We start from the raw sequence: 21,107 nt of genomic DNA, 5'->3' as shown, positions 1-21,107 counted from the left end.
ACTCAATGGACAAATCATGCAAAACAGATGGCACATCATGTAGGGAAGTCAATATTGTCTTTAATCCTTCAAAAATCTATGCCACTCATACACATGCCATGTGTGCACAGTTTACATAAGGAACTACAATTTTTTAGTGTAGTGGTGGTCGTATTAGCAACAACGACAATAAAACTTACTTAAAAGACTGAATGAAAAGAAACGTAGGAATAATTATTCCTCAACACACCTGTAGGAGTGATAACTTGCTTCTCAGTGAATGGCAAATGGCTAAGACGATGCTCAACAACCTGACAAGGTCATTAATGGTACATAAAAATGTATTGGTAAGATTTCAGAAAAGGGAAATATTAAACACAGTGCACATATAAACTTTGAATAACTTCTATGGCAGAATATACTAGACAAATAAGCCTATCCAAATAAAAGACAAAGTCATGCTTTGTTATTTCCCGGTCTCAGATTAGTGTATGCATCCCTCTTATTTGTTGCAAGGGATTCAAGCATGAGCATAATTACACCAAGTACTTGAAGAAAGCAGAAGGAAAAAAAACAAACAAGAATTTCTAATGGGCGAAGACTCAAAATAGGGGTGTGTTTTGTGTCCATGCTATAATGCACATGGCCAATCTAGGCATCAACTCAGATAGTGTATTTAATTGCCATTCAACAATCCCAAAAAAACCCGACTAACATGACTAAGTTAACTGTCTAATGCATTGGTTCTCCCTCCATTCCCCCCCTCAGAAAGAAAGAAAAAACATTTTAAGTGCCCCATCTTTAGCCAATCTTCTCTGCTCTCATGTATTAACAATCGAAGGATTTGCTAAGATTGATGATAAGGATGGTGTTTTGCTATGGAGGCAGCCAGGACTGTAACGGAGGTGAAACAATTCACATTTGTAGTTGGACTGGCAAAGAACATAAAGCTTTTTGTCCCTTCGTTGAAACAATTCCTACAAGTAGAACATGATAGGAGAACATAAATTTAGAAGAGGATAAGTGAAGGTACCTGGAATGTTGAGTGAATGGCATATACACTAGGATATATCTTGCAAAGGTCATGCTGACCAAGCTTTGTGTGGATATGTTGCACAATTAAATCAATTGCAACATGATTATCACCTCCCTGGGGTATGATCACATCCGCATATTTCTTTGATGGAAGAACAAAATCATCAAAAGTAGGCCTTACAAACTTCGCATACTATACAGTCAATACAATATTTCCAAGGTATCTTACCATATAAGGTAAAAAGTTCAAATATTCAAGTAGCATTTTAATGTGATGTGAAAGTTAAACTTACATGCATATGTGAAAGAAAAAAAAAAAAAAACATTACTAGATAGTCCATATTTCAGATTTTGGATGAAATTGTCCTACTTTCCTATTTAGTAACCCAAGGATGGTTGGTTTAAGTCTTTATATGATTTATGGTTCACGCTGATGGGTAGTCCTGAGGATAGCGCTTGTGAGTAGAGTTGGAACAATGGGGCAAGGATAATTCATGCGTACTAATCCCAATCCTTTAAAACACATTGGTTTGTATTCACATACCAACAAGTCCAAACAAAACACATTGGTTTTGGTGGTCCAATTGAAGTAACTTCAACCCCCTCAAGCATGCATTTGCAACCTATACATCAAATGAAACAACAAACCAAGCATTTTACTCAACTAATTAGATAAACATCCGGTAACAGTTGGCAAACCTCGTTGGGGAAGAAGAATGAACAAAAGATAAAAGTAAAAATAAACTGAAATAATTAAACAATGATCATTCTGGTTTTCTAGTCAAGGATGTGTTGGCCCAAAGGCTAATATCAGAGCACAATGGATTTCTTTACTTTTTTAATACATTCTTGTCACTAAGTAAAAATTGAAGGAGATAAGTAACTCCAAAAAATTCATTAGTTATTTTCTGGGTGTTTTAATGTACCTGAACTGCCTAAGAAAACAGTAGCAACTTATAACTTAGTATGCTATAAAGATGATTACAAGCACTTGTGATAAGGTAAGTTACCAATCCGCTTCCTGTAAGCCTACATAGCCTTGATGCATCATGGTAATGCTCTTCATCTATCGCATTCTGCCAATAAGTAGATATGTAAGATCATTATCCATAGTTTTTCTCTCATTTTTTGGTAAATATCATCCATAATTCATGCAAGCAAGCATATTGCTATTTACTCAACAGACATAGAGTCTTTGACCGGGCCCATGATGTCCAAAGATGGATTGCCATGCTAAGAGTGGTAGCCATTGTTATTTTCTATGCGAGTATGAGTATCATCTGGTCACAAGTCTGTAAATTGTGCTCCATGACTTGTGATGTCTTTATGACTTAGATGTGCATCTGCTTCTGTAAAAATGTGCGTCAGCCTCAGTATAATGAGACTTCCTATGCAGTTGCATTTTCATTCATATTAGGTTGGACCGTTGATGCATTATTTGTGAAAGTAGATCCCAAGGAAAAAAAATAGAATTGATAGATCAAACTTCTCGGAAGGGTTACTGATTGGTGATATTATAACTTTGACCATGTTGGATCCATCAAGTACAAGTTGAAGCAAACCAAAGACCATAAAAATACATAAACATTTCATTATAACAGAGATGAATGCGAGAGCGAAAGAGCGAGAGATGATTGAGAGATTCGAGTAGTCTAATATAAAAAAATTACATATTTAAACAACTTATTTTAGTGTGAGAAGTAAATCCACATTAATTCTTTTAAAAATTACAAAAATATTCTTGCATCATATTAATTGATAGTTTGATACAAAACATTACCATAAAATAATCTATTAAGTAAATTATAAAGATATTTTATCTAATGTGCAGATGTACATGCCACTTAGTTTTCTTCCAAGCCATAGGCAAAGGAAACATTGATGCTCCAGTTTGCAGGGAAGTGTTGACATATTTGTATATAAAGTCCCTTCCGAGGACAAATGCTTCTTTGCCATTCAAGAACATTGATAAACTACATTCAGCTGACTGATCCTAAAATACACTACCAAGTAAATGAAATCTGTGGGATGTGGGAATATTAATATCATATACCTTGTAATGAAATTTCTAATATAGTGAGAATATTTTGGACATCAAGGTTGTTTCATAACCAGAAAAACATAAAGTAGAACTATCAAGTTCCGTTGTTGGTATCGTACTGTGTGGACATGGGGAAGTAACCAAGTATTATTGCTACCAAGTATGACATCATTGGCCATCAATCAGTCAGCATTATTAATCTTTTTTCAAGATTGATGGCAATCTAGAACAATCAAATACCAGAAAATACTGCAAAACAGCTATAGATATAACAATACATACATTTGTAGTCCTGAGAAAAAAGTTATCAAAGATGGGTAACCTCAACAAGAAGTAAAATTTCATTTGCATTATTTACAGAAGGAAAAAACTTATGAACAATTAATCTAAGAGAAAGACTACAATTGGTATTTATTCAAAATATAAAACTATACACAAAGAGTAACAGTTTACTTTTGAAAGGGGAAATTTTTTTATGTTGCTGACCCAAATAGTTGGGATAAGGCATTATGAAACACTCGAAGGAAGAAACACAGTTACACAGCCATACATGCTTGCATTCAAATAAAGCAAAAAATGCTAACCTTAACAAATACAACGGAATAAAAATAGGAATCCACCAATTAATCTAAAATTTCAACTTCATTCAAGGTATGGTACTCAAATTTATTACCCATTTTTGTTCTGTTTTTAGGGGTACAATTTCATATTTAGATTTCAGCTATACATATATGCTTTATTACTACCGATAGAACATCAAACAAAACAATTAACATAAAGAGAAAAGAAAGAAACTCACTTGTATTTTTCTTCCTTCAGCTAGCATTAGGGGGTAACTTCTTCCTTTTGCACACAGAGCAGTCTCTCCACATCCCCTGCGATAAAAGGATAAATGGTTAACCATTTTTCCTTTGTGAGGGGACAAACCATCCAGAGAAAGGACTCTATCGTCCCACTAAGGTGACCATATTAAGCAACCCATGTATACTTGTAATTAAGATAAACCAGCCATAGTTCAAAAAATTTAAATCCATAGTGCAATTTATTAACAAGAAAGCCAATGCATCTGACTTGGAACAACATGTGACACCCATAACTTTACCATACGATCCCATCTCAGATTTAGAAGCACAACAAATGTCTTGCCACGAATGCATTAGCCTTGGAACAGGCCATGCAGAAGCTAAGTAAGAGATAGTTTTCCTAACTATTGGCTATATGTTGATAGAACAACCCAATGAGCATAAAAATTAAGTACAATAACAAAAATTATGCAAGACTACCAGCTGCAATTGGAGAGGAAGTAAGATCAGAATAGATATTTTGCCAAGGCTGGCCAAGTTCCTCCTCAATAAGAGACATAGCCACATCATCTGGAAATGAAGGAACCTTCAATTATCATCAAACATAACTCAATTAGATAAGGAAAGGATAAATAGAGAAATTTGGATGCTGATTAGACAAGTTGAAATCACCAGTGTAATTGTAAAGCTTCTAGTAACAAAATAAATACTTGTTAATAGGCCTTACCATGATAGTCACAATGTGTCCTTGTTGATCCCAAACAACTCCATTGAGGGAGGCAACAATATTTGTTTAATACAGGGAAGCAAGAGTAATTTGCATCATAACTGAGCGAGGTAAGTAAAAAAAAAACAAATTTGTTCTCTCCCAACATGAAATGCCTTGTTTACAATCTAAGATACTATGCAAATCAAGATTCATTCTATGCGAATCACAAGGACTATAACAACAATACTATTTTTTTTCTCTTTTTAAGTAAGCTTAGACAGGGATGACAGTAACACTCCTGTTGTACTCCCTTTTCATGGACTATGTACTAGTGTACTTTGTTACCAAGAGTATCATATTTCTTTGATGATAAAAAGTTACCAACTTAGAAGACTTTTAAATATTTATCAACATTGTTATATCTAGTTGCCACAAACATACTCAAAAAATCCCACATACATAATAACTGGTGAACATATCATTTAGTATTAGGAAAATCTATCACCCAGCCATGTTGGTCCTATAATAGGTATTCAATGACACCACCACCAGAAAATTATACTAAAACGTTTATCCAAAATTATTGAAAGTGCATTATAATAAGGCAAAAAAAAAAAAATATATGCTTGAAATCCTCTACACACACATTTATTCCCCACATCATTATCCCCAGTTCTTCGTAATATATACTCTTGTGTGACCAAAACAAGCATATCAGGAAGGCAAATTTCATGATAAGTAATTTCTTTGAACAAGTGATGTGAACTTACAAGATGGCGTTGATCAGGGGACAGAGCTGTATCAGTAACTGTCCATCGCAAGCTTTTGGCCAAAATGTCCTTTTGAACTTTCCACCCATCATCCACGTTGTATATTCTAATGTGGCTTCCCTATTTAAAAAAGAACAAATAATAATCACTTTTGTAGGTCTTAACATAAGCAAAATAAAATTTCCACATAAACAAGTCATTTATTTTTTTTCCTCTATGTATCACATCATGTATATTTGAGAACGTGAATTCCAGATTCACATAGAAACAAGACAACTTGTTTAAAGCAAAACAAAAAAAAAAAAAAAAAATACAAAAAAAAAAAAAAAAAGTTAAAAGAAGAATTTCTACTGGATTTCGAATGTACCCTTAGGTATAAGACCTTAAATTTGCTGAAGAATTCATAATAAGACGAGCAACTCCAATCGTAGCAGATTGAGCATTTGAAGAAGGGACAAGATCATGCTTTTGATCTTTATATCACTCCACACCTACAAAACGGAAGAGTGGTTTAATTATAGATTCCTATGACAAAAATAAAGGCTTTGACCACAATTAAGAAGAGACAACATATAAATTTTCTTTAAGTGCTTTTGTTTTCTTTATGCTTCATTATGTGATTTCTAAGGAAATAATCAACTTTACTTGGAACGCAAAGTTGTAAAGGGTCTGAAATTATCTTATAAAGCACACATACCTATATATACTTTTAATAATCTTTCATCCTTCATAAGTGCAAACATCAATTCCAATTCCTACGGTGATCCATTGAAAAAAAATCGCAAAGTAAACCCATTATCAATTTCAATTGAAGATTAGGACAGTAATACAAGTACTAGGAGAAATACAAGTGGTCTTGGTTTATAAACCATAAATAAAGTACATATTTTTGTACATATACAGTTAATAATCCCCTCTTTTAGGATTCTTAACCAACATTACTAGTAAGCACTGGAGAGCAAACATATGTCAAGAATATTAATACGATGTTAGAGTTGTGCACAAAAGCAAACAAAACTCTAGGACTCACAACGCTAAATATTTCACTAAACAACTTGTACATTCTTCAGCCTTAGAAGTCATGCAATGTAATACTATTCTAGGGAAGGAAGTGCTGACCTCATTGCAATGACTTTGAAGCCATTGATGGAAGACTGAATGTTTAAAGAGATTTGTCACAACACGAATGCCAGTTAAACGGTTTGTTGTCAATGCCGGAGCTGTTGTAACTTTCTTCATTGTATCCATCAAGATATCTGGTAAGATCGTATAACCTCTACATTAACTATTAAACCCAAAAAATAGAGTTGTGATGATTGATGATAGACACATGAAACGCCAGAAACTATAAGCACTACAGCAATTAATCGGGCTGAGAGTCCCAAAATTACAAAATATTCAACAAGACAAGCTTCAATTCAAAGTTATATTCCAGGAAAAGCATCAGATCCAATATTAGTTAACAGAAAACATTTGAAAACATTTGAAACCCTAAATAATTAAGAAAAATCTGAGATTCAATATAAAACTTTAACATACTTGAAGATTCGATCACAAATCAAGTAAAAGGAGGGAGATCGAACAAAGCCCTAAAACTTTCGATCAAACGCCGATCGATTCTGTCCTAAAACTTGCAAATTGAAATCTGATTGCGTCTTCAAAATCATAGATCTGTGGGTGAGAGATCGAGCGAAGATCTTTCAATCAAACTCCGATCAATTTCTTTCCAAAAAAAAAAAAAATCCCATCGATTTACTTTCCAAAATTAAAAAAAAAATTGATCAATTCTGAGAGAGAAAGAGAGAGGGAGTCGAGTAAGAGAGAAAGAAACGCTAGATCAAAACTTAGAGAGTTGATTCGAGAGAGAGATCCAAGATGAGCGACGGATTTGAGAGGTTATCCAGTTTTTTCGAGAAGATGAGCGATGGATTTGAAAGGTTATCCAGTTTTTGCGAGAAGAGCGACGAATTTGAGCGATGGATTTAGAACAGTCGCCTGATAGTGAGAGGAGAGATAGAGACGAGCATAGAGTGAGGTGAGAGTGAGAGGTAAGAGATGAGACAATAGCGAAAGTCGAGGTTCTGTGGAAACTTTTTAGAATGGCTATTGGCATCCCAATTTTTATTTATTACCACTCAGTTGATTGAAACGACGCTTAAACGACAGTCAAAAACTGTCACAATTAACGACGACCTTTAGCAGTCGTTTTTAGCACAATTCTGGAGTCGCAATTAACACAATATGACATAGTGACTTCTCGACATCAATGGGAAAGAGGAAGGATATTCATGTATTCCTCCAACTTAATTACTCAAGGTAATATGACTGTCACCCAGTATGAACAAAGATTCAATGAACTTTCTTAATTTGCCTCCAAATTGGTAGAAGATAAACAATGGAGGTGAAATCGCCTCAACCTGGCGGTCCGCTAAATAGCGAATAGGGGTCCAATTATGGGTTTCAGAAATTTTTAAAGAATAGGGAGTCGCCACCTAGTTTAGGTCTAGGAATCATAGATAACTCCAAAATGGATCGAGTTGGTCCACAAATAAAGAGTAAGGAGGTCAGATTACGGGTTTCGGAAGGTATTAGGCATCGAATCCGCCTGATCAAGATGATCAATTTCTATTATGATCTAAAAATATCCTACGGTCAACATTCAAAGACTAAAGGTCAAACTAGGGTTCAATCATCATCAAATTGCATTGGATTTACTAAACAAATCTTACGGCTAGAATAATTACATAGATTCTCAAATTTCGTGTAGTGGAATGATATGATTTAATAGGGTTTACTTAGGACAAAAATTTAGTGAATCGATCCAATCACATTTGGAAGAATGTGAAATCAATTTTTAATGCCATGTACACAAAATTAATGAATTGGCTCATTGATGACATTTTATCAAAGAAAATTCAATTTTTGAATCACCACGTGTATTCAAATCTGTGAATCGACTCACACATTTTTAATCAAAGAAATTTTGATTTTTTAATTGTCACATGTATTAAAATCAGTGAGTTAACTCACACATTTTTTAACCAAAGAAATTTGATTATTGAATTGCCAAGTGTACTAAAATCAGTAAGTTAACTTACAAATTATTAATCAAAGAAATCTTGATTTTTGAATCACCAAGTGTATTAAAATCAGTGAGTCGACTCACACATTTTTTAACCAATGAAATCTTGATTCTATGAATTGTCACGTGTATCAAAATCATTGAGTTAACTTGTTGATTTTTATTGAGAAAATCGATTTTTATTTATTTTTTGTGTACACCAAAAGGCTTATGAGTAGATTAATATTAATGGTTTGACCCAATAACATAAAAAATCGACAAATCGACCTAACAAATATCAACACCTAATGAGCCGGTCCACCAACTTAATATCAGCGAGTTAACCAATCAATTTATCAACAAAAAAAAAAAAGATGGGCGAATCGATCCACTAATATTTCGGAATCGTAAAGATTGCCATAGTGCTACGCATACCCCAAAAATCGATGAATTGATTCGGATGCATAAAAAAAAGTGAAATCAAGAATAAAATAATAAATAAATAAATAAACAAGATGGAGGCATAAAAAATATTCTCCTAACCTATTAATATGCAAAAGAATAAAAAAAAACTAACAATATATATATATTCTCCTACCCTATTGATACGTAAAAACAAACGAAAAACATGGAAACACACCTAAAAAAATCTTTTAACCACACCATTATGCTAAAACAAATAAATGATAAAAAAAATAACAGTAATATGCAAAGGGAGTAGATCTCCTCTACTCTTATCGGTATGCACGAACAAATAAAAAAAATGAAAAAAACATAAAAATTCTTCTAAGCCCATCAATATGCCACAGTATATATGAGAACGTAAAGTACCAAAATAAAATAAAAATAAAACATTCTCCTCATTCTACTGATACATCAAAAGAAACATGCCATGAAAAATAAAGATGAAGCAAGAACGAAAATAAAAAAAATGAATCAAAATAAATTACCTACTGATTGGAGAACGGCAAGTTGATTCCTTCAGATATGACCCGAAGATCGGTGAGTACTTGCTACTACGGGGACGCGAGAGATGAGGGCAAAAACAGGGGCATTCCTATGTGCACAGTAACAGTGTTGCAGCTGTGACTTGAAAATATTGGCTGAGAAAAGTGTGACTGTGTTAGAATGTTGTTGATGAGGAGGGATGTAAAGAAGAGGTCGTGTTGCGACAATGAATTGAATAGGATTGGATGGTATAAAGGACGTGATAGAGAGAGGACTGAGGAGGGCTATTGTAGCAATGAATGTTGCAGTAATAGAGCAGAAGAGGAGAGCTCAGGGGAAGGCGTAAGTGATGATGGAGACTGAGAGGGATGTTGGGCACCAAGGGGACTATTAGGAGAGGTGTAGTGGGAGTTGAGGTGTTGCAGTTTTTTTTTTTTTTTTTTTGAAAGAAGAAAGTAGAGTGCAGGTTGTCTTCTTCTATGGACAGCAACAAAAGAAACCCCCCCCCCCCCTAATGATTGTGTCTCTTCTTTTAGGGTGGTTCTCCGCTCAAACGTGAGAGAGGGAGAGTGGGGAGAGATGGGAGAAGAAGTGGGGAAGAAAGAGGGAGAGAGGGTTGAGGACGTTGGAGAAGAAGAAGTGGGTTTGCCCACGTTTTAGTTTTTTTTTCTCCAATTTTTTTTAATTAATATTTTTTTTAAAATAAAAAAATGGAGGTGGAGATTTCACGTTACTCGTACTATGGTCGTCCCTCACTAATGAGTCGTGATTGATCAATAATTTGATTCCAATTGATTGATTTTGATTAAAATATTTTATTTGGGTTTGAATTTTAATTTTGATTTAAATTTTAATTGGATGTTTTAATTTGAATTTGAATTTGTATTTAATTTTAAATTTTGAATTTTGATTGTTCGATTTAATTTGAATTTTGATTGTATTATTGGTTGTTGGTCGATTTGATTTTATTTTGATTGGTTGATCGATTCGATTTTAATTTTATTTTTACATTTTAATTGGTTGAGTGATTTTTAATTTGATTTTCAATTTAATTATAATTTGAGTTTTAATTAATCAATTACTTTTGATTTTAATTTTGATAAAATGTTAATCGATCGAGTCATTTTTATTATTTTTTTAATTTTCATTGGATTTTGATTTTTAACTTGTTGATTTTTAATTTGGATTAGATTTTCAATTAGATTTTCGATTTGAATTTGATTTGGATTTTAAATTGATTTTTTGGTTAAATTTTAGTTAAATTTTTTATTTGAATTTTATTTTCCTAGGGATTAGGGTTTCTATGTTAGAGTTGGATGTTGAGGGGCATTTTAGTCATTTTTATGATTTTTTGACAATTTTTCTTGAATTTTTCTGTTTTCATCGATTTGGATTCCATTAGATTCGAAATCACATTCTAAGTGCAATGGAGGTACTTTCGAGATTTTTCGGAGGTCCGAAATTTATGAGGGGTATTTTTATCATTTTGATAATTTTTTGTAGATTTCTTTGTTTTCATTGATTTGAGTCCCGTTAGACTCGAAATCGCATTCTAAGTGCAATGGAAGTACTTCCAAGATTTTTCGGAGGTCCGAAATTTATGAAGGGTATTTTCATCATTTTGGTCGAATTTTTTCAAATTTTAGCGTGAGATTTTTTTCAGTCACTGTGTGAGTATTTCTAAGTTCCAAAGTCATATTTTCCTAGTATAGCGAACCTAAGCATACGTGCTTGCTAAATTGGGTGTAATGTATAGCGATCCTAAACGTGCGTAAATTTCTATGTCTAGTCATAATGAGTAGGGGGGATGAAAAGGCTAGAAACAGAAGGAATTAAGCATTACTCACAAGGCTTGGAGTTCTTTTATGCTCATCATTAGGAATCTACAACAGCCGGGTGACGAATTGTTGAATTGGACAGATGCAAAAATGGGGTGTCTATAGAAGGGTAGATAAGTTTGAGGAAAGATGAAAACCAGACATCAAAGGGAAGCTCTCAGTACAACAATTCACTTCATTCACCGACTTCCTTGGTCGAGCCTTAAAAGTAAAACAAGTTCACGAAGAATTTCAAAAGTACCCCGAAACAAAGGGAAAAGTATAGAAAGGAGAGTTGGTGGCAATGAGAGATTAGAATGAAGAAACTAAGAAGACGAAATTTGAATACATGCCTAACGTGTTAGAGGGAAATCGTCTGGTTTGTGGTTGTTGTGGGAGGTCCCACCAATCAGGGCAATGGCTTGCAATTCTAAGACTTGTTATCAATGCGGTAAAAGGGGAATTTGAAGAAGGATTGCCCAAGGGTCCCACCAATTAGGGCAATGGCTCTACTATGTGAAAATTGAAAATTTTGACAAGAAAGCAAAATTTTGACGACCTATGGGAGTTGAAAATTTTGATGATCCCCAATTCGACGGCTTAGAGCCATCAAATGTCTCCCATCCTCCTTATGTCTGCCGAAAAGCTTCTCAAATCACCATCTACTCTTATGTCTCCAAATCCCCCTTCACATTCATTTTTACCCTCCCACAATTTCAATATTGAGGTTGCAGAATCCACCAATAGGTTCACCATGCCCTACATACAACACAATATATATATATATATATAGGGTCAGGATCAAGGGACATATGAAAAAACATATGTAAAAACAATGTAACATTAATAAATTTTCAAAATATGGTTTAGAACTTTCGGATTGAGCTGATTTTTTGTAAGGATGATCTCTATGATGGGAAGATCATCCAGAAAAAAAAAAAAATCACAAAAAATCAATCCAATCTGAAACTTCTAACCCCATTAAAAGTGATTTAGAATGTGGACCGTCGATTTTTTGCTAATTTTTGTCAATAATTTGTAAATCACTTTTGATGGATTTAGAAGTTTCAGATTGAACTGATTTTTTGTGAGGATGATCTTCTCATCATAGTGACCATCCCCGCAAAAAATCAGATCAATCCAAACCTCTAACCCATCTTTTGAAAAACCATTGTTTTTACATATGTCCCTTGAACCGCCCCCATATATATATATATATATATATAATGAAGAATATTTTAATGGTTCACATCATGTCTACAGATAATTGTGCCACGTAGATACCATATGTTGTTATAGGAATGGGACACCCCTCTGAAGTGAGAAATTACCTTAACTTTCTCCATTAAAACTCTGGAGCTATGATTTTCCTTTGATGGGACCATATTGCTCCACTAGAAGTCAGAATGCCCTGTCCAAACAAAGGACCACGCTCCTTCTGTAGAGTTGAAGGTTTTCCTAAATCCAAAGACGTGTAGAGGCTGATTTCCTTCACCACATCAGGGGTGCTGACATACAATAGTTGTATGTTGCTAGTTGAAAACATGAATATTGGACTTGTTAAAATCGAGTTAGAAAAAATAAAAATTCAGAAGTTAGAGACCCATCAGTGTTTAAGCACTACAATCTTCATCGCAAGATTTTGATGAACACCAAATAACTTGTGGAAGAAGCTAACTCGCACTCCTCAAGAAAGAAACAACTCTTATTTGACAACGAATCCACCATTAGCCCATTGTCGGTCTTCTTATTAACTTTTTTTTTTTTTATGCTGCTATACTAGATGCGATTTATTGTCATAACTACCAAAGCAATATGTTGCTATACTATTGATCAGAAATTGAAATCGAAGATGGTGAGTAAGCGAACATTTGGAGAAATTGATATGTAGATTTGGACAAATCGATCTATATATTAGGAGAAATCGTTTAAAACTGAGCAAATATCTCTCAAGCTTTAGGGTTCATTCCGTCATCAAATATGCAAATTTCTCTCTCTGAGGGGTTCAAAAGACGTGAAATGTTAGAATGCAAGACGCTTTAGGGTTCGTTTGATTTCGTTGCACTGTTGTGTTCTTCCCTGTTAGAATGCGGGACGTGAAATGTCTCTCTTGATATTCCTAACATAAAAACCTATATGGAGAAACGGTTTTCAATAGAAAAATGGCTTAAAGCCATTTTCAATTTGAAAGGGCTAAAAACTGTTTTAAAATAGGGTTCCTAATTCCCTATTTTCTTGTAGTGCGCTCATGGGTTGTTTTGTTCCTCTTGTAGTGCGCTCATGACTTCTTTTTTTCAATTGCAGTTTGGAGAACTACTATAGAATATTAATCAAATAGAATCACTTCTTTCTCAATCCTCAAGAAAGCCAACATAAGAAACACAATCAATAAATCAAAAAGAAAATCTTTGAAGTAGAAGATAGCGAATCTGGTTTAGCGTAGAAAGATGAAATACGATAAGGAAAAAAATAAGGATTCTGATAAAGAAATGAGAACAATGATTTTATCATGAACTTCATAACAAGTGCCAGTCAATCAGTAATGGAATATTACAGGAATTAGTTCCATATGTTTATCCCAATTTCAAGCTGATTTGGGGATAGAGATGCACACAATGTGTGACCTTGGATTTGTAAAACCAGTAAATTAGTGGCTGAAGGTTAGAGTTAAATAGGAAACCCAGATTTATTAGCATCAAATCCAGAGAAAATGAAAATGGTGGATCAGAAGAAGAATTATAAATCAAAAAGGGATTAAATGCTTACATCTTGATAGAAGAGATAATGTACCTGATTCCAAATAGGATTTTGATGAAAATGGTGGATCAGAAGAAGATTATAGTATTTTTTAGGGCTCTTCGGTAGAGGATCCTCACTTGCTCCTTCTGAGTAGCTCCTCGCTATGTAACGAGATCAAAATGGGAGAAATGAAATTGAACTACTTGATTTCAAATAGGATTTTGAAATTGAAGATGAGAGATTGTTAGGGTTTTGTGAGGATCAAAAATGAGCTTCGTTAGGGTTTGAGATCGAAGATGAGCGATTAGAGATGGGAGAAATCGATATAAAATAAAAAACTTGGAGAAATCGAAGATGAGAGAATTGAAAGTGAAAATTTCTCTCAAGATTTAGGGCTCGTTCTGTTTTGTTCGTTCCTGTTGGAATGTGAGATTAAAATGGTTTTCTCTCGATCTTCCTGATCTAAAATCAGCTTGAAGAAACGGTTTGTAATAGCAAAACAGCTTAACACCATTTTCAATAAGAAACGGCTCCAAGCCATATAAGAGTATTGTTCCTAATTCACTTTTTTCGTGTAGTGCTCTACTGCTTTTTTTTGATCATGTAGTGGGACACAGCTGGCAAGAACATTTCAGGACAATCACTAGCAGATACTACCGGGGCGCACATGGCAGTATAGTAAGTAATATTCATTTTTATTCTTTGTTCTTTTTTGTATGTTTGCACAAGTGCAACCTGAGTTCGCTTGTCACTAAAGTGAAATGTCTTACATTGATGGGTTTTTGGACAGGTAGTTTATGATGTAACAGACCAAGAAAGTTTCAACAATGTAAAGCAATGGTTGAATGAAATCGATTGCTATGCTAGTGAGAATGTCAACAAGCTTCTGGTTACTCAACTATCTCTGATTATTTCATACAATATTTATAGAGAAATGTGAGCAAGAACTGGCATATTCCTTCATCTTTTCCCAGTGAGAGAGTTGTTTCTGCATATGCTTCTCCACAAGTGGACAAATCAACAACTTCTTTCTCATGGGGAAAGCCAGATTTCTTTGTTCTTCGCAAGTAAGTCATGTTCCCTTCTTTTTAACTATTAATTTTTGAATTGTTGGAAGATTTATTACATTTTTAATGCCTTACTATAAAATATTGATGCGGGATGCCCATGATACACTTGGTAAGAAAGTTAGCCAGTTTCCTAGTCAATATCACTGCTTCCCTATACATCTTTATTTTGGAAACAGATGCTTTTTAATCCTATTATACCTGTTAATGGTACTATCTAAATTGTTACAGGTGCACTAATTTATTTTTGGTAATATATATATATGAGAAAGATTGTAAGGGAAAACCTGCCAAGAAAAAAAAAAACCATGAAATTAGTTTTGAAAGTGAAACTTTTAAGGTTATGGGGCCTTTTGCTACCCACTGATGAGGTAACAAATTATTAGGTTTTTGCTCAGTTTACTGAATGGCACCTAAAATTTGGAATTGGTATCATTAATTATTTTACTGTGAAAATTGATTATGTTGCAACAATCTATCCTTTACACTTATTTTAATGCTAAAAGCTTACTCATGCTGGTGCTACTTACTATATGTCAATGTGGACAGTCTTGTTGTAATGGTGATTATTTATATTTCCATATCTTTATTTTGAACCCGAAGCTGGTGTATCACTTCTCGAAGACCATAGCCCCCAAAAGAAACAGTTTAGATGATCTTAACCACCCAAACATTTAGGAAAAAATATGGTTAGTTCAGGTGGCTTTAACTTCTAGTAGTCGTTGTATTGAATTTGTAGACTATGTGCATGGCATGGGGGACATAGTTTGTTTCTGTTAAGGTTGCAAAATATTTATGCATTTGTTATAAATGTACATTAGGACTAACCATCCCTACTGTATGGCTTTTCTTACTTGATCATGTAAAAAATTTTGAGGTTTACGGGCAAGCTTTTATTTGCAGGATGCCCATTACTGTTTTCACGAGGGATAAAAAATCTGGGGACCTAAAAATTATAACAGAATATGGTGAAGAGTATGGGAAGTAAAATCCTATTCGTGTTCTTTATCATGGTTATGGGCACTATGATGCATTGCAAAGCTCTTCTGGTGGACCACAAATATAATAATAATGATTACAACATGATTGTTTGGTGATAGTGTTCAAGAACTTCTTGTTAAGATCTAGAATTGTGTTTTTTGGTAAAAGTAAGTTATGCATACTAGATGGTGAAAATTCTTGGTTGATAGAGAGAGGAGAGAGGTCTAGTTCAGGGACTTTTTTTGCACCACAGCAGAGATGACCATTTTCTTTTGTATCAAACCCAACAATGAATCAAGTAGAAGAAATAGATAAGCGATTTTGATGGGGTTTGTTGCTATTAGAGATAAATTTGGATGATGTTTTATTTTAGTTTTTGGCATGACATAGGTTAATTATGCAACACTGAAACGATATAAATGGATCATACAAAGGGTTCGCTCATATGGAATGAAGGTGATGCTGACTTTGTTCCACCACTTACTTCCTCCATGGGCTGGAGAATATCGAGGATGGAAGCTTGAGAAAACCATGGATTATTTTATGGATTTTACAAAGTTAGTTTCTTGCTTGTTGATCAGTTTTTTATTTTATCAATTTCATTTTCATCGTTTCTTCATTGAGAATCCTTCACTTGGTAATGTTGAAAAAATAATAACATTAACTAAAATTTGATTTTTTACTGTCAACACGGACTCTGGGTCCTTTATCTTAGGCTCTTTTATTTGTATTCAATTTATTTATGCTTATGATTGGACTGCCTTTGGAGCTAAATAGTGGACATGAAGGTTTCTCACCTTATAGTCCTTGGTTCTTTGGTTGATCAGGAGCACTTGCTTCTCAGACACTTTGTTGAAGGTGATGAAGCTCATCGTGAGAGTATGCAATGTGGTGACACGAAAGACTGCTTGATTGATAGATGCGGGCATTGTAGGGATCTTAAAGAAGATAGGGAAGGAGAGTGATGGCATTGTTTCCTTGTAGGCACTTGTGCTTGTGTAATGATTGTGAAGGGTTTATCGATGCATTATAATTTTGGATTTGTAAATTATGACTCATTGTAACTCTTTTTGTGTATAAATTAATGTGATAGAAACCTTGATGTTCTCTATTTGGGTCTATTTTGACCGTGGGTAATAGGTGCGTAGAAAAAAAAGTTTTTTTTTTTTTTTTTTAAAGTTAAGATATCAGTTTATGACAATTCTAGATATCGATTTGTAACTGATGTCTAAAATCTTAGATTCAAGACATCAATCTTAGAAAATCCGATGTCTAAAATATTTTTGGGTTAGTGTATACTATTATATAAACGTAGATTTGGAATAGTTTTTAGCCATTTCAAATTCTGGTTCTGGAAGGGGTTTTAACAATTTAAATTTATTAAGGACACCTCAATTAGAAACGGTCTGTAAACCGTTTCATACTGGCTTAGGAACGGTTATAAACGATTCCTAATTGTCATATTTGTTGTAGTGGTCGTACACTTCTCTATGGGAGAAAATGTACTTGATGATGACCAAGTCAGGGACCTTTTATCTTTAGATGGGCCTACAAAACATATAGAGAAAAGGTTAATATGGAAAATAGGTCATAATGAATAAAGCTCGGGAATAAGAGGTAGATCTTACCACTCTTGCAAAGGTTGTTGAAGGTGAGGGGGGATTCTCATACCCTGCAACATGATCCCATTGCTATGAAAATGAGATCATAGGAAAGTACTAGTCCTTATCCGAGTTAAAGAGAGAAAAAGAGAGTTTTTCCCCTCCTTTTAGTTAAATAGAAGTACCCTGACCTATTGGGTCACTTGTTCAGCGTAAAATAGATTTTAAAATCTATAATCAAAAGTTGTTGTTCTCATCGAGCCTTTTATTCATTTGCTCAATTTTTCAAAGGAGTCGACAAAAGTTACTGTTCATATGGACTGGCACCCTCCTATACAATTTTAGGACCTCTTGAGTAAATCGACTTAATGAAACTCGAAGGCCTAGCTTGAATTTCCCCTAATATATAATAATAGTGCCTGAAGGGTGATCGTCAAAGAAAGGGCTCTGATATCTTGCATAAAAAAGAAATTGGGGACATGAGATTTCCCATTTTTATTGATTCCTAGGATTTTTAAGTGCCAAAATAAAATGAGGAGGAAATATAGGAGAGGAAAATAGGAGAACAAGAAAAAGATGGGAGAATGGAAAGGGAAAGGCAAAGGAAAAAATACGGAGGTTGTGAGAAGTAGAGAAAGATAAAGAAGGAAAGAAAGAGTAAGAGAGAAGAAATCTCAAAATGTAAAATAGAAATAAAAGGAAAAAAGTTTTTATAAGCTAAGAAGCCTAGAAATTTCTATCAGAATCAACTGCTAAAAATGCATTTGAAAATGAGATAATAATGAGCTATAACCGCCCTAATGTCAGTTTGAAAAACAAGGAGACAGAAAAAAGGCATTCCTAACCGACCTACGATACTCTCCCATGTGGCACAAAAAAATATCGGAAAAGATGACAGACAAGCATTATAAGTCAGTGACTCCAAAATCAAGTAATCTCAATATATCTATTCCCCGCTCCAAATTGAAGACTCGTAGTTGCCATGCTTTGAAGTAGAAATGGCCAGATGACATGTGGCATAAAACATTAATTGTATAATCTAAGAAAAACATATAAGGGGTACGTGGCCCAAGGGTGGGAAAACATGTGTCACGTGGTGCCGAAATTTGATTGTCAAAGGCTCAAACAATGGTTCAAACTCCCGAGAGGGGGTATTGCGAAGAATAACCTTGTATGGAATATAGGATGACACATGGCACCTAAGGATTCGAGTAAACCCAAAGCCCGATCTTTTAGGCAAGCTTGGTGACTTGATCGCAACCTTAACTATGGATTCAAAGCTTGGATGGTCAAGGGATGACAACGGATCAAGACTACATGGTAGAGCGACTCAATCCCCCAAATCCGTAAAAAAATAGAGATTTGGTAAAATAGTTGGAATCTTTAACTGAGAATGATCCCATAGAAGAAAAAAAGAATTAGGAAAATATCTTGATTGAACACAATTCAAATTAGGATCTACTTGCTAAATGGGATAAGGATCAAATTGGAAAGGGGATCAAGAAAGATCCTAGGGTCTTTCTCTGAAATTAGAGGGATAGAGACACCAAAGATACGTTTTTTCACCCGTAGGCTGTTATTCTACCAAAACTTTCTGTTTTTCTGATTTGGGCGTTAGAGAAGTTGAGTTACAAACACGCCTAGGAGCATAGGAGGTGAAGATTTCAAGACTTCGTAGCAGATCTCAAGGTAGTGCAAGTTTTTACAACTACAAGTACCATGTGAAAAAAAAGATAAAATTAAGTTTAGATATTTCTAAACATGCTCTATTTTTGCGTACTTTAGGGAGGAAAATAGACTCAAAATGAATAGTTTTGCATGAATGATATGCAAAGATAATGCAAAAATTATCACACAGCTTTGAAATACCTATAATACTGAATTTACCATTTGACATTGAAGAAAGTTGCCAATTTACTATGCTTTTTCCTAGGTGGTCCTTGTAAGTTGTTTGTGATTGTATGTTACTAACATTGTGGTCAATACATCTCTGTTTGTAAGTCATTTAATTTGGATTCTTGAATTTGTATAAAATGAATTTGGTCATACTTGTAAATTCAAGTAATGAATCCATTGCTTGTAAAAAATGTAACCAATCTATATAGCATGGCACTGAAGAAAGTAGCAAATCATTGTTGGTTCATAGTGTGCATATTTTTGTGGAGAATGAGACATTTTAGTCCTATCATTTGAAAATTTATCAAATGATAAGCTTTATAAATGAGAAAATATTTGAAAAATTAGACATGATGAAGACCATTGAAGATTAAATCTTCTTTGGGATGTATTGCAATAGCCGGCGTTGAACTCTCAGATAAGGTTAAAAAATATACTTGGAAAAAAAAAGACTGAATATGTAAATCAACATGGCTCAGTTGCACCCCAATCTTTAAAATAAAATATTTTTCTCTCTCTCAAGAAAAAGAAGAAGATGAAGAATTTATTTGCATTTATTTATAAATCTCGAGAAAATGAAAAAGAAGATGAAGAATGAGAATGAGGTACTCTCTCTCTCTCTCTCTCTCTCTCTCTCTCTCTCTTTCTTCTTTGGAGGAGTGCTAATTTTTTTTTGTAGTGCAATCATACCAACAAAGAGGAAAGGTGACTATTTTCAATGACGGGGTGCAATGAATTCTAGGTGATCTCCAAATAGTCACTCCTAAAAAAAAAAATTCTTATTTGGTTAAGTAAGTTCTACCCAAAAATTGGAAGACATTTAGTGAAAGACCTTAGAGTAGGTTGTATTAAGTAATCTTTTTACCTTTTGTAATAACATTAGATAAGATGCTTCCTCTTTTCATATATTTTCCTTATTATAAAATATCTTGTTACGACCAAAATAACATTAACTTTATAAGTAAAAGATCTTCACAAACCAGCGAAACTGTCTCTTAAGCTAATCAAGTTGCTGATCACTCTAGTCACCCAGATCTTGTTGACTCTATTAAATCAGAGAATTATGATGATGTCTCGCATAAACTCCTCCATAGTTCTCCCCCTAAGGTGAGATAAGGGAACATAATGGCCTACCATTACAAGGAATCTCAAAAGCTCTGAGCTCCGTAGTAAGGCACATGTTCAAAAAGCATGACATGTCGAGAAAAGTAGAATCGTCGTGTAGAAGGATCATTAATACTTGTAGCCCTTTTGAGACGAGGGTCGATGTAATTAAGCTCACTCAAGAAAACACACAGGGTGAGATGTAAGGCTCAAATTATCTTGTGCATGGGATGGAATGTGAACAAAACATGTGCATCTGAATACTTTGAGGTTTGAATAGTATATTGTTTGAAAGATAGTAAAACATCCAAAGATAATGTGTAGAGGAGATCGCTCACTAATAATAAGAGCTATCGTCTTCTCACCCAGGTAAGCAACTATCATTAATTTAAGGCATCAGGCTTTACTAGGGATCATGATATGGCACTTTTACTCTTGATCAGGATCTTGAAAGTGGTTTCTAGATCTTTTATTATATAAACTTTACAGATAAATGACATACTAAATTCTCTAATTAGACATCATGCATGGCTAGTCCATATTTATCCTTGATTTC

General features: G+C 34.2%; 1 protein-coding gene and 1 long non-coding RNA gene across 3 annotated transcripts in view; one reads left to right on the top strand and one right to left on the bottom strand.

Annotated features, from left to right (window-relative positions):
• The window catches only part of LOC147382731 (protein STRUBBELIG-RECEPTOR FAMILY 6-like), a 43,801-nt gene extending 26,748 nt beyond the window's left edge, over nucleotides 1-17,053 (top strand). For both annotated transcript variants that reach the window (XR_015173906.1, XR_015173907.1), the window contains 3 exons: nucleotides 14,481-14,580; nucleotides 14,693-14,969; nucleotides 16,778-17,053. The gene's annotated coding sequence lies outside the window, so the exon portion shown is untranslated. The remainder of the gene's footprint in view (nucleotides 1-14,480; nucleotides 14,581-14,692; nucleotides 14,970-16,777) is intronic.
• LOC147382732 (uncharacterized) lies at nucleotides 4,686-14,474 on the bottom strand. Its single transcript, XR_015173908.1, has 4 exons — nucleotides 12,495-14,474; nucleotides 6,457-6,593; nucleotides 5,705-5,828; nucleotides 4,686-5,457 (listed from the first exon to the last, which is right to left on the bottom strand). It is a non-coding gene; the product is annotated as an uncharacterized LOC147382732 (long non-coding RNA).
• Nucleotides 17,054-21,107: the final 4,054 nt, after the last annotated feature.

Source organism: Akebia trifoliata, chromosome 16, assembly GCF_017979445.1.
Source record: "Akebia trifoliata isolate Shusen 1 chromosome 16, ASM1797944v1, whole genome shotgun sequence".
NCBI lineage: Eukaryota > Viridiplantae > Streptophyta > Magnoliopsida > Ranunculales > Lardizabalaceae > Akebia > Akebia trifoliata.
The sequence above is the reverse complement of the archived record's forward strand: the minus strand, read 5'-3'. Positions and strand labels throughout refer to the sequence as shown.